Genomic DNA, 13,490 nt, shown 5'->3' on the forward strand with positions numbered 1-13,490 from the left:
AATATCCTGTAATTTATGACTTCTGTGTCTTTGTGACAACCATGGCGCTCAAATTCTTTTACAAATACAAGCAGTCCCCAGGTTACAAATGAAATCCATGCCCTAAGTCTGTCTTTAAGTCAAATTTGTAGGTAAGTTGGAAGAGTAATAATTTAGTACATAAAATAATGATAATCAATAATAAAAAAGTAACTACATACAGTACTGTATTGTACCTCAAGCCGGTGAAGCGTTGAAGCTGTGCAATGTTTTCATGAGAGTCACAAAGCAGGGTGTGCCTTCATTATTACGAACCGTTGCTTTTAACCCAAATTTTAATTTATTAAGCATTATACCAGTCTGTTCATAAGTATGGGTTGTCCATAAGTCGGACATTTTTAACCTGGGGACTGACCGTAATTGGTGGTCGGAAATTAACAGATGATTAGAACCTTAAAATAAATCAGGAAATCAACAAAACAAACACTCAAAACTATATGGTATGTAGGCAACAAAACTTGGAATGAATATGTCTTTCTGTAAAAACATATAATATTGCATTTTTTACACAGATGGGGGCAGTATTGGTATCATTCATAGACCAGTGCTTTCGTGGGATCTGGTAAGGAGGCATATAACAGTTGAAGAGGTATCATGATCAAACTAACCAGCTATTTAACATGTCTAATCATGGATGTGCAAATGAATGCACTGGTAGCAAAGTTCTTTTCCTTTGCCGCAATTACCTCACATGAAAATGTTAAAAAAAAATTGCTTGCTCGTTTGCTCATCAGGTCAAATGCATATTCGTTTGCTGTAATGTGCAAATTGATTCGGAGAGGACAAAGTACATCTTTCCTGAGTGGCTTTAGGGATATTTTCTCGTTCTGTATAAGAATAACAAGTGTGGCAAACAGAATGTCTCCCAGCGTTAAGTAAGATTAACATGTCAAATAAACAGAATTACATTTTGATAGCCAAAAGGCCTGATTTATGTACTATATATGCAAACGAAAACAAATATATTTGATCAGAATGCATCACACAGAACAATGAAACTAACAGCAAAATCCCTCCATCTCTGACATTGATGCAATGATCTGTAAGGTTTATATTTAAAGCTTTTAAAAATGTTAAGTTAACATTCTTCCAATATCAGAAAATATATTTCTTTAATATCTGCAGAAGAACCCAATATTTATTTAAATACACCAAGTCAAAAGAGGTTTACACAGGAAAATTTTTGATGGACAGACCTAATATTTATTCTAGAATAAGCTTATGGAAAATGAGTATTTCTTTAAATTGCAATCCATGGAGGGACATGGTGGTAATTACATATAAGATAATGTAATGGAAATCGGAAATGTTAGTCTTTCAGCCTCTGGTTCACACAGCACTGTATTCATACCCCTACAGCCTCTGGGTCACACAGCACTGTATACATACCCCTACAGCCTCTGGGTCACACAGCATTATATGCATAATACTACAGTGTCAGGGTCACACAGCACTGTATTCATACCCCTGCAGCCTCAGGATCACGCAGCACTGTATACATACTCCTACAGCCTCAGGGTCTCATAGCACTGTATACATACCCCTACAGCCTCTGGGTCACACAGCATTATATGCATATTCCTACAGTCTCAGGGTCACATAGCACTGTATTCATACCCCTACAGCCTCTGGGTCACACAGCACTGTATTCATACCCCTACAGCCTCTGGGTCACACAGCACTGTATGCATATTCCTACAGTCTCAGGGTCACATAGCACTGTATGCATATTCCTACAGTCTCAGGGTCACATAGCACTGTATTCATACCCCTACAGTCTCAGGGTCACATAGCACCTTACACATACTCCTACAGCTTCAGGGTCACACAGCACTGTATTCATACCCCTACAGCCTCTGGGTCACACAGAATTGTATTCATACCCGTACAGCCTCTGGGTCACACAGCATTATATGCATATTCCTACAGTCTCAGGGTCACATAGCACTGTATTCATACCCCTACAGCCTCTGGGTCACACAGCACTGTATTCATACCCCTACAGCCTCTGGGTCACACAGCACTGTATTCATACCCCTACAGCCTCTGGGTCACACAGCACTGTATTCATACCCCTACAGCCTCTGGGTCACACAGCACTGTATTCATACCCCTACAGCCTCTGGGTCACACAGCACTGTATACATACCCCTACAGACTCTGGGTCACACAGCACTGTATTCATACCCCTACAGCCTCTGGGTCACACAGCACTGTATGCATATTCCTACAGTCTCAGGGTCACATAGCACCTTACACATACTCCTACAGCTTCAGGGTTACACAGCACTGTATTCATACCCCTACAGCCTCTGGGTCACACAGCACTGTATTCATACCCCTACAGCCTCTGGGTCACACAGCACTGTATACATACCCCTACAGACTCTGTGTCACACAGCACTGTATTCATACCCCTACAGCCTCTGGGTCACACAGCACTGTATTCATACCCCTACAGACTCTGGGTCACACAGCACTGTATTCATACCCCTACAGCCTCTGGGTCACACAGCACTGTATGCATATTCCTACAGTCTCAGGGTCACATAGCACTGTATGCATATTCCTACAGTCTCAGGGTCACATAGCACTGTATTCATATCCCTACAGCCTCTGGGTCACACAGCACTGTATGCATATTCCTACAGTCTCAGGGTCACATAGCACCTTACACATACTCCTACAGCTTCTGGGTCACACAGCACTGTACGCATGCTCCTGCAACCTCAGGTTCACACAACAGTGTATGTGCCACAAGCGGCAGACCACTTCCTGGTTTGATTTCAACATACCGTCTGCCTGTTTATGGGACTGAGCCAAGTCCACCCACGCAGAGGCTGATTGGCACACAGAGACGCAGCACAACTTTCCACTCATGCACAGACACACGTTTGTAATTATATCTTTGTGGGGATGCTCTATTCACTTCTGTGGAAATTCTAATCATAACATAATACCCTTAACCCATACCTATCCTTAACCTTAACCATAAATAACCAAACAAAATAAACAAACTTTTGTACATTTTTAATTTTTTGATTGCATTCATAGATGTTTGTGGGGACCTGAAAAATGGTCCGCACAATGTTAAAAAAACAGATTTTTATTACGTTTTTGGGGACATTTGGTCCCTACAATATAATATAAACCTAATCAAAACACACACACACACACACACACACACACACACACACACAAACACACATATTTGTACTCATAAATTTGTGATGACTCTCCATTCATTCCTATAGGCATAACCCTAATCCCAACAATGACAGCCTTATCCCCTACCCAGCCCTAACCTTAACCATAAGTAACCAGACAAAATACAAGACTTTAGGCTATTTTAGTTTTTTGATTGCATTCACGGATTCCTACAAAATTAAGGTTTATATTATGTCCCCACAAGCTAAAAAGTAACTGGTTTTTACCACATCGTGGGAACACTTGGACAGACACACACACACCCCTGGAAGACACAGAGGTGTGTACAGTTCATATTACGTCCGAGTATTGCATGGCTTTTCCTTGAATAATCTGATTGCTTCAAACAACCCATAGACATGCAGCTAGACTAAATGGTGTGTTTAAATAGTCTCTTATGTGCCATATGTACATATACACATATAGACTTACTGTAAGTGCCACGGCAGTATAAAACACACTCAAAATTAATCAGCTTTATGCTGAATATTTGTTTTATTATTCACTCAGGATTATGCTACGGACTATGTCAAAAACGTACTGAGGAACACCTTGGACTCATGGCAAACCATCTTAATAACTGGGCTGTACTTGTGCATTCATCAGCTCTATTGTATGCTAAGTTTTGAACACCATTGTCGGATAATTATATTTTCCCTATTCTTTTTTTTTTTGGGAATGGTTGAATCACTCGCAGGAGACTGATCACAGGTTGCTCACAGGTTGATCATCCTCTTGGTGGAGTGGACAGACCTGGCCCGAAAACAAAAGGAGAATTGTGCAAGCCCCCACCCTCGGTGCTGAGTAGAGTGCTTGTTCTCGGGGGAGTCGCGCTTCATCCACGCCCACAAGCACCACACCGTCCGCACCCACAGCTTCTGGGTTGGGCCATACAATATGTGCTACACAATGTACGCGCCATTGGGTCCCCCTCACCGAGCTCACAGTCCTTTCCTTGTTCTATAGCTTTGAAATAGTACTTCATCTTGCCCCAAAACCGCTTATTCTTACACCTTTACTTTGTCCGATGAACAGAAAAGACCGTATTTAACAGGCAGGTAGGTCGTCTGAGCTTCACTTATGTTTTGCCCTGCCAACAAATCACTGGGAAATTCGGGTTGGCCAGGACAGTGCCTATTCAGCACATGTCCAATAATCCTGCTCGTCCGGTTATTATTGGGTCATCGGAACAAACTGTGTGTTTTCAAGTGTGTGTTTCTGGTCATTTGTGTCACGTCTTTGTGTGAGTCAGTGAAAAAACATGTATCTGTATCTTGGGGTTGACCGAGGGATAATGCGCCGCGGGGCCAGGCTGGGGGGGGGGGCTGCATGCGCATTTTAGCGATGCCTGTGGCTGTGAGAGTCAGCTTAATGCGACGACGTGCGGGCGTTTGCAGGCAGCATGCGCTGACGCGTGTTCATCTGCATTCAAGCTGAATGGTTAGTTAGCTGCGTGCGTGGACGCAGCGGGAAATGGGGGCCGGCTCTCGTCTGTCTGGCCGCATGACTGCCAGCGATGACGAGGGCTGTGACTATCAGGCCCACACATCGCTGTCGTGTCAGGGTGGGGCAGGGTGGTGTGTGTGTGTGTGTGTGGGGGGGGGGGGGGGAGTACAGTAGTTTCCCACGGCTGCAACACTCTGCCACAGCCCCGCCTCCGCATTCCTGGCCTGCCAGCACTATGTCAATGTTTGAACTGCACCGAACAAATAACACACCTTGAAATGGCACAAGTACTGGCTGTGTGTCTCTCACGCCCTTCCTCTCAACCAGTCACTGTCATTCCACTGTATGCGCATGCAGACGCACGCACATATTTCGTATCTCCATATTAAAGTCTTGTTTCTGGCATGAAACCACAAATGTGTCTTTACCTATCAGCTAAAAGAAAAAAAAATGTTTCATCATATCTACTTAATCCACACGTATCTTCAGCTCTTGTCTTTTATTTCTAAAAAAAAAAACAAGATGGTATAAAAACTTGTAAGACGATATAAATTGTAGCTTGTTTTGCCTAGATATTACTTTGGCCATGTTAATATGGAGGAAGTCATTAATAATTAATTTAAAAAAAATTTAAACGAAGGTGAACTGTGCTTCAAAACTTTAAAAGACTATCACACGATGTTACACTGTACACAGAAAGTGAAAGATTTCAGAGAAACAGCAGCATGTAGCAAGGCATGTTCTATGGGAGGTGACTTGGAGGCAGAACGGGGATTAAGGATGTGTGACCCACAGAAGAGCCTTTTCTTTTGCTTCTTACGATTGGGTGACTATGACCCCCATAACGATAAGTGGCTGTGAAAGATGTTTGGATTCGTATTCATCAAAAGGCCTGCTTTTTAGGCTGCTCTCCTTTAAACAATCGATTGCTTGTTATATATTTATGCTTTAATTGTTTAAAAATAAATACATTTTTTGTTCTGCATTTGTGGGCATGAGGGGTTTAAATACTGACTCCAAAATAGAAACAGGCAGCTGATCTGTTTACAGCAGTGGTGAGATCTGTATGAGTCACAGCTGTGGACGGCTTCCTTCGAGGCAGTGGGAATGGCTGGGCTGCAGTGGCACTCGGCAGTGGGGGGGGGGGGGTTGCTGGCAGCCCCCCCTTGCCCATGCCTTTCTGCATTCTCCCAGGCTTGACCTCAACAACACCTCATGAAGTGGTAGCAGGAAACTGCTTTAGGAAACTACATCTGCACGCAATTCTGCTAAATAAATAATTAAAAAAATGAGAACAGCAGACATGTTGAATTGACACTCGCTAATGGCATCTCCTGCAGGTCGACCAATCTCACACATATACACGTCTGAACGGATACTGGGGTTCTTATTGTTTGTTATTTTAATTAACTGGGAGATTTTTTTTGTAATTTCAAAACGCAGACGCACCTTGAAGTTCGATTTAGAATAATGGGGCGAGACACCAGTTGTTTAAATGGCTCCCACTTCATGGTTTGTCTGTGACTTGCTGTTGAAAAGCCTTCCAGAATTGCCTTGCTTTCAGGTCATTCCTAGACCAAAAGTACACTCATGGAAACTAAAAGACAACTAAGAAACAGTACTTGGTTGTCATAGGAAACTTCATGGCAGAACATAAATGGTAATGTCCATAAATGTAATGTTTATTGCAGGTATGTGCTACAAAGGGGGGAAATTAGCTGATGCAGTGTGGTAGTTATAAAGCAGAATTTGTAATCATTACAAAATGCTGCTTTAACCTGGAATGTTCTGCTTAATTTAGAATATTCAGTTAAAATATCCAGAATCCACTTATTAGCACGGTAGACAAAAGTATTAATTACCAGAGTGGTGAATGCCAGGTTTCCTTTGCACAGAGTTTAAAAAACTGCATGACAGCGGTGGGATATGATTTCACTGGCTTCTTGCAATCAAATACACTCCAGTTTCCCAGTAATAGGACTTACAGGATATTTCATACTGTATTTATGAAATTGTAATTAGTTTGAATCACGTAGCTCCAGTGTTATACACCAGTAGATTCAGTATAAGTCAGTCAGATTCAGTATAAATGACACATTCATACTACAATAGTGCACAAATTGGCATCAAATGAAAAGGAAACTTCAGCAAATACAGACGTACTTAGATAATTCTCAGAGTGGAAGCCAATTATCTTTTTGTTTACATTGTGTTATCTAATCACAGGACCTTGATCAAGATAACAGGTTGGAAGATCGATGGACGGATGTATTATATAATAATTTTTTACCCACTAAGGAAGTAAATATCATGCGTTATATGACTTTTTTTTTTTGCATATTTGTAAGTGGACTACCATCGGTCTGCTGCTGCCAAAATAAATAACTTCATAGCAGTTCATAACAAAGGTTCACTGGAAGCACACTGACTTCATTAAGTCTTCTTAAAGGAGAATAGGATGCTTGCACATACAGTACCGAGGTGGCCATCCTGAAGTCCTACAGCAGCTGTGGGGATCTGTACTTCCTGTCTCGTACTAAATCCCACACACTGCAGCACTAGATGAGTCCCCCTGTGTGCTGTCTTGACAACAGCCAGTAAAACGAGGGGCTCTGTTTTCTCTCGTTGGGGTGGGGGGGTTTTTGGGCACATATTTCTGCAATTAGCCTTTTATTCTCAGCAGTTTTGCAGCTGTGATGACATTTGGGTGTCGCCCCCCGTTTCTCATGGTCTTGTGCCAGTGGTGCTCTGGCCACTGGTAGCTGGCCAAGACTGAAGTCTGTATGTTTGCCGCCCCCCCCCCCCCCCCCCAACCTCCATCCTAGTGTGCACACATAGAGAAGGTGCTTTTCAAAAATATCCTTGGCAAGTTGAAGTTAACCACAGTGCCTCCTTAAGGTCAGCTTTCAAGCTGCAGTTCTCTAAGCGCGAGCCAAACAGTGCGGAATGGATTAAAGCCACGCTGGGGAGCAGCACCATAAAGAGTCTTTATCCTGTATCTCCCTCCCCAAATCCATTTCACTTTTACAAATGCAGCTTTACTTCACTGGAGTTTAATGTGGCTACTCTGCCCACTCATTCTCTAAGGGTTTTTTATTTGCCTTCTGTCGTTGTCGGTCCGGTTAAAAGAGAAACGTTTCTTTGTATTTTTCTAACAGATCTATTTAGGTTTATGTGCTATTATAGCATATGAATTCAGAGGAAGGTGTATGTTTTTAGTCCTTGTGGGCCGTGGAGAAAGAGTCAGCCTTTTTTGGTCGTGCAGTCGGCTTGAAAACGGCATTGTTTAATGTCCTCAGCCTGGCGTGTTGTCTTTTATAAAGTGAAGGTGTACTGACAACTTACTTTATGGATTTCCCTTTTTACTAGAATGGCAGATTTATCCAGGCATCCTGCTCACAAAATGTCCGGAGAAGGACAGTTCCATCCATTCCATCCATTTTCCAAACCGCTTATCCTACTGGGTCGCGGGGGGTCCGGGGCCTATCCCGGAAGCAATGGGCACGAGGCAGGGAACAACCCAGGATGGGGGGCCAGGCCATCGCAGGAGAAAGACAGTTGAAGATCTTATTTTCTTTCCTTTTCAAATGGGTGCAGTCCATCCCACTGGGCTCATTGTGAGCATAGAATGCTGGCTATAAGTCAGAATCTCCATCTTAGATCAGTCATGGCAGTTGTTACAGAGAATATTACATGTTCAAACACCAGGAATGAAGATTTCCCATACGAAAGGTTAAAACTCAAAAATGTACCATTTACTTTGGATAAAATGGTATGTAACTGGAGCGAATTACGGGTAGAGAGTAAATTTGTGATCTAACAAAGTGCATTTGATGTGAAAGTGTTTGGATTAGCAGTTGAGAGCATTGGGAGTGATCACCCCGCACAGTCCTAGGGCATTCAGATACTCAGCTTAATTGGTGTCTGTGATTTGGCAGTAGTGTGTTACTCTGTGTGTGAGCACAGTCATGGGAATTGCTCCAGGGACCCTGCTTTCTGAAAAATAAAATGTATTTCACTTTGGATAGCAGCAGTGGTGGGCACAGCTAACTGAAAAGTTCACTAACAACAAACTACTAATAAATTTAGCAGAAGCTAGCAATAACGGCTAACCGCTAACGAATATTATATGAATTTAGCTTCAGGCTGTTTTTTGTTCTGCATCCCTTAAAAACCTGCCTAGAGAGCTGAAATGTATACGTTGTATGTTGTGGCTTAGAAAGCAACTTGTTTATGTATTACATATATATTGTTTATATAGGGGGTGGCATGATGGTGCAGTGGTTAGCACTGTTGCTTCACACCTCTGGGACCCGGGTTCGAGTCTCCACCTGGGTTACATGTAGGTGGAGTTTGCATGTAACCGGGTACTCCGGTTTCCCCCCACAGTCCAAAAACATGCTGAGGCTAATTGGAGTTACTAAAATGCTCGTAGGTGTGCATGTATGAGTGAATGGTGTGTGAGTGTGCCCTGCAATGGGCTGGCCCCCTATCTAGGGTTGTTCCCTGCCTCATACCCATTGATTCCAGGATAGGCTCCGGACCCCCCGTGACCCAGTAGGATAAGCGGTTTGGAAAATGGATGGATTTATTGTTTATATATTATGTTATAATACTAAAATTTAATATAAAATAGTCAGATTTTATTGATGCAAAGATGTTAGAAACAATGCGTCCAGAGTTCATCCCAAATTGTATCTGGTGCACACTTGTCTGCACCAGGCTACAGCATACACTATGGCATTGGATACGTGACTACACCGTACCCATGGTATCAATTTGACACAGTTGTATAAATCAGCCTGGTAGACTGTAAAGTTGTAAATCACCTGAACTGCAGAGGCAGACAACTCAGCTCAGCCACTGCGCCGAAATAGTCAGGCTTTAATGGTCAAATATGTCATACATATTTGTTCCTGTCTGTTGTGAGAGTGTCTACAACAGTTTATCTGGCACGCTGTTGGCTGATAATATGTTAACACAAAACGTGATTGGCTGACACAGCAGTAGCATAGTCTACTTTTGCAGTTCAGCTGAATTATGACATTACAGTCTCAAAGGCTGATTTATATATCTGTATTCAATTGCCGCTGTAGGTATGGCATAGACACGTACCCTATGCCATTGCCTGACGCAGACCTCCACAGAAATGTAACTATCCATCACAGCAACGCAGACTGCAGCTGATTCATATAATATATTATGGAGATGCTTACCAAGTTGCAGTACTAGAGGCACAGATATATGAAGTAAAAATGGCACTTTTCAGTTTATTTATTTGCTGTCAGGTTAGAATTAAATTAAATCAAACTATCTGTACCATATAGAATTGCATAGCCATATTCTTTTGCATGACATTGCATAAAACTGAATTTCTATGTGTTGAATAGAATTGTGTCAAATCTCACTGCATTGCAGTGAAGGCGAAGTATAAAAGCTTGCAGTGGCATAGTCCAGTTCCATAGTATATATCAGCCTTAACAGTGTCAGCGGCAGTTTATTACTGTAAGCACATTTTCATCAGTTTACTAAGTCTACAAGTGTACAGTAAATAAACTGCATATTAATAGTGGATCTATCGTTGAAGTATTGTTTATTTAATTTGTTCATTTTGCCATTTGTGTGAGCTTTGATCATCATTTAATCTTGGCATGCTCTATGTCTATGCTACAACATATTAAAATTTCAGCTCTCTAACTTTCTAAGGGTTTCAGAGCCAAAATATAAACCCAAAGCTAAATTCATATAATAGAAGTTAGTGGTTAGAAGTTGTGGGGAGGGGTGGTGGGGAGGGGTTCAGGACTGATTTGGTAACTACCAATATCGAAACCAAACCTACGCCCTTGACCGACTCACAGCCACAGTTAGCATAATGCATTCCGTGTAGAACATCTACTTCAGAATTTCAGTTCCGCCTGTGTCAATAAATGTGTTCATTTGTTTCATTGTGAGTTCGAACCAAAAATACTGTACCGAATAGCACACAACAAATATGTGAACCACTACAGACCTGTATCTAACACTGGCTCAGACTGGCTGTAGACAGGTCTCCCAATCAGCAGTGGACATTGGACCAGTGTTGTCTTTAGGTGTCTAATGACTAGTTTTTTGTGTAACTGGAAACAGAGGTTTCACCCAACCGTTAATCAAAAAAATCACCTGATGTGTGCCCCACAAAATGTCAGCTTTACATGATAATAAAGCAAACAACATCTGAAGTGGGTGGATCTTCAACTCCAATTTCTGTATCTAAATAGCTTTTTTTCCTAGACAAAACATGTTATTCAGAATGAGCACATTAGTTTTTCGTCTGAACATTGAAAACTCAGCATCATTTTCTTCCTAATTTATTTTCAAACATGGCAGCAACACAGCAGCAGGCTGAGCCACATATATACTCACGTAATACTCTGTCTCTGCTTAAACATTTACCCAATAAGAGACCAAAACATTAGAACTGTCCTAAACATCCCTCGCGTTTGTTGTGGCTTTGCATTGTGCAGAGATATGTTAATAGTGTTTGAAACGTAATGCTCAAAAATATTTTTGAGATGACATTTTAAAAAGTTTCACAATGGTGTTGGGAAATGATACTAGGAAACACCAAGGTCTTTACCAAATAATGGGGAAATCAGGTCCCCACAATGTGATACCTACAAACACACATACACAAGACACACACACACACACACTGTAACACGCATATGCAAGTGTAGAGCTAGAGGGGTCCTGAGAGATGCCGGTGTAGAGCTATAAGGGTCCTGAGAGATGCCGGTGTAGAGCTATAGGGGTCCTGAGAGATGCCGGTGTAGAGCTATAGGGGACCTGAGAGATGCCAGTGTAGAGCTAGAGGGGTCCTGAGAGATGCCGGTGTAGAGCTATAAGGGTCCTGAGAGATGCCGGTGTAGAGCTATAGGGGTCCTGAGAGATGCCGGTGTAGAGCTATAAGGGTTCTGAGAGATGCCGGTGTAGAGCTATAAGGGTTCTGAGAGGTGCCGGTGTAGAGCTATAAGGGTCCTGAGAGATGCCGGTTAAGTGGTATAGGAGTCCTGAAAGATGCCGGTGTAGTGCTATAGGGGTTCTCAGAGGTGCCGGTTAAGTGCTATAGGGGTTCTGAGAGATGCCGGTGTAGAGCTATAGGGGTCCTGAGAGATGCCGGTGTAGAGCTATAAGGGTTCTGAGAGATGCCGGTGTAGAGCTATAAGGGTTCTGAGAGGTGCCGGTGAAGTGCTATAGGGGTCCAGAGAGGTGCCGGTGTAGAGCTATAAGGGTTCTGAGAGGTGCCGGTGAAGTGCTATAGGGGTCCTGAGAGATGCCGGTGTAGAGCTATAAGGGTCCTGAGAGATGCCGGTGTAGAGCTATAAGGGTTCTGAGAGATGCCGGTGTAGAGCTATAAGGGTTCTGAGAGGTGCCGGTGAAGTGCTATAGGGGTCCAGAGAGGTGCCGGTTAAGTGCTATAGGGGTTCTGAGAGATGCCGGTGTAGAGCTATAGGGGTTCTGAGAGATGCCGGTGTAGAGCTATAAGGGTTCTGAGAGATGCCGGTGTAGAGCTATAAGGGTTCTGAGAGATGCCGGTGTAGAGCTATAAGGGTCCTGAGAGATGCCGGTTAAGTGCTATAGGAGTCCTGAAAGATGCCGGTGTAGTGCTATAGGGGTTCTCAGAGGTGCCGGTTAAGTGCTATAGGGGTTCTGAGAGATGCCGGTGTAGAGCTATAGGGGTCCTGAGAGATGCCAGTGTAGAGCTATAAGGGTTCTGAGAGATGCCGGTGTAGAGCTATAAGGGTTCTGAGAGATGCCGGTGTAGAGCTATAAGGGTTCTGAGAGATGCCGGTGTAGAGCTATAAGGGTTCTGAGAGATGCCGGTGTAGAGCTATAAGGGTTCTGAGAGATGCCGGTGTAGAGCTATAGGGGTCCTGAGAGATGCCGGTGTAGAGCTATAAGGGTTCTGAGAGATGCCGGTGTAGAGCTATAAGGGTTCTGAGAGGTGCCGGTGAAGTGCTATAGGGGTCCTGAGAGATGCCGGTGTAGAGCTATAAGGGTTCTGAGAGATGCCGGTGTAGAGCTATAAGGGTCCTGAGAGATGCCGGTGTAGAGCTATAAGGGTTCTGAGAGATGCCGGTGTAGAGCTATAAGGGTTCTGAGAGATGCCGGTGTAGAGCTATAATGGTTCTGAGAGATGCCGGTGTAGAGCTATAAGGGTTCTGAGAGATGCCGGTGTAGAGCTATAAGGGTTCTGAGAGATGCCGGTGTAGAGCTATAAGGGTTCTGAGAGATGCCGGTGTAGAGCTATAAGGGTTCTGAGAGATGCCGGTGTAGAGCTATAAGGGTTCTGAGAGATGCCGGTGTAGAGCTATAAGGGTTCTGAGAGATGCCGGTGTAGAGCTATAAGGGTTCTGAGAGATGCCGGTGTAGAGCTATAAGGGTTCTGAGAGGTGCCGGTGAAGTGCTATAGGGGTCCTGAGAGGTGCCGGTGTAGAGCTATAAGGGTTCTGAGAGATGCCGGTGTATAGCTATAAGGGTTCTGAGAGGTGCCGGTGTAGAGCTATAAGGGTCCTGAGAGATGCCGGTGAAGTGCTAGAGGGGTCCTGAGAGGTGCCGGTGTAGAGCTAAAGGGGTTCTGCTGCTACTCTCCATTCATAGCTAGACTGCATCCCATCCCTGAGTTTTCAATAAGCTTCTGTCAGGCTCCATCAAGCAGCCACAGTGGCACCCAAGCAGAGGCCACTGGGGCGATCTCTGCAGAGGAACTCTCTTCTAATTGTTCTCCACTTTTCGAAACAAAATCAAACTGAGTTTGT

This window comes from Brienomyrus brachyistius, chromosome 8, assembly GCF_023856365.1.
Source record: "Brienomyrus brachyistius isolate T26 chromosome 8, BBRACH_0.4, whole genome shotgun sequence".
NCBI lineage: Eukaryota > Metazoa > Chordata > Actinopteri > Osteoglossiformes > Mormyridae > Brienomyrus > Brienomyrus brachyistius.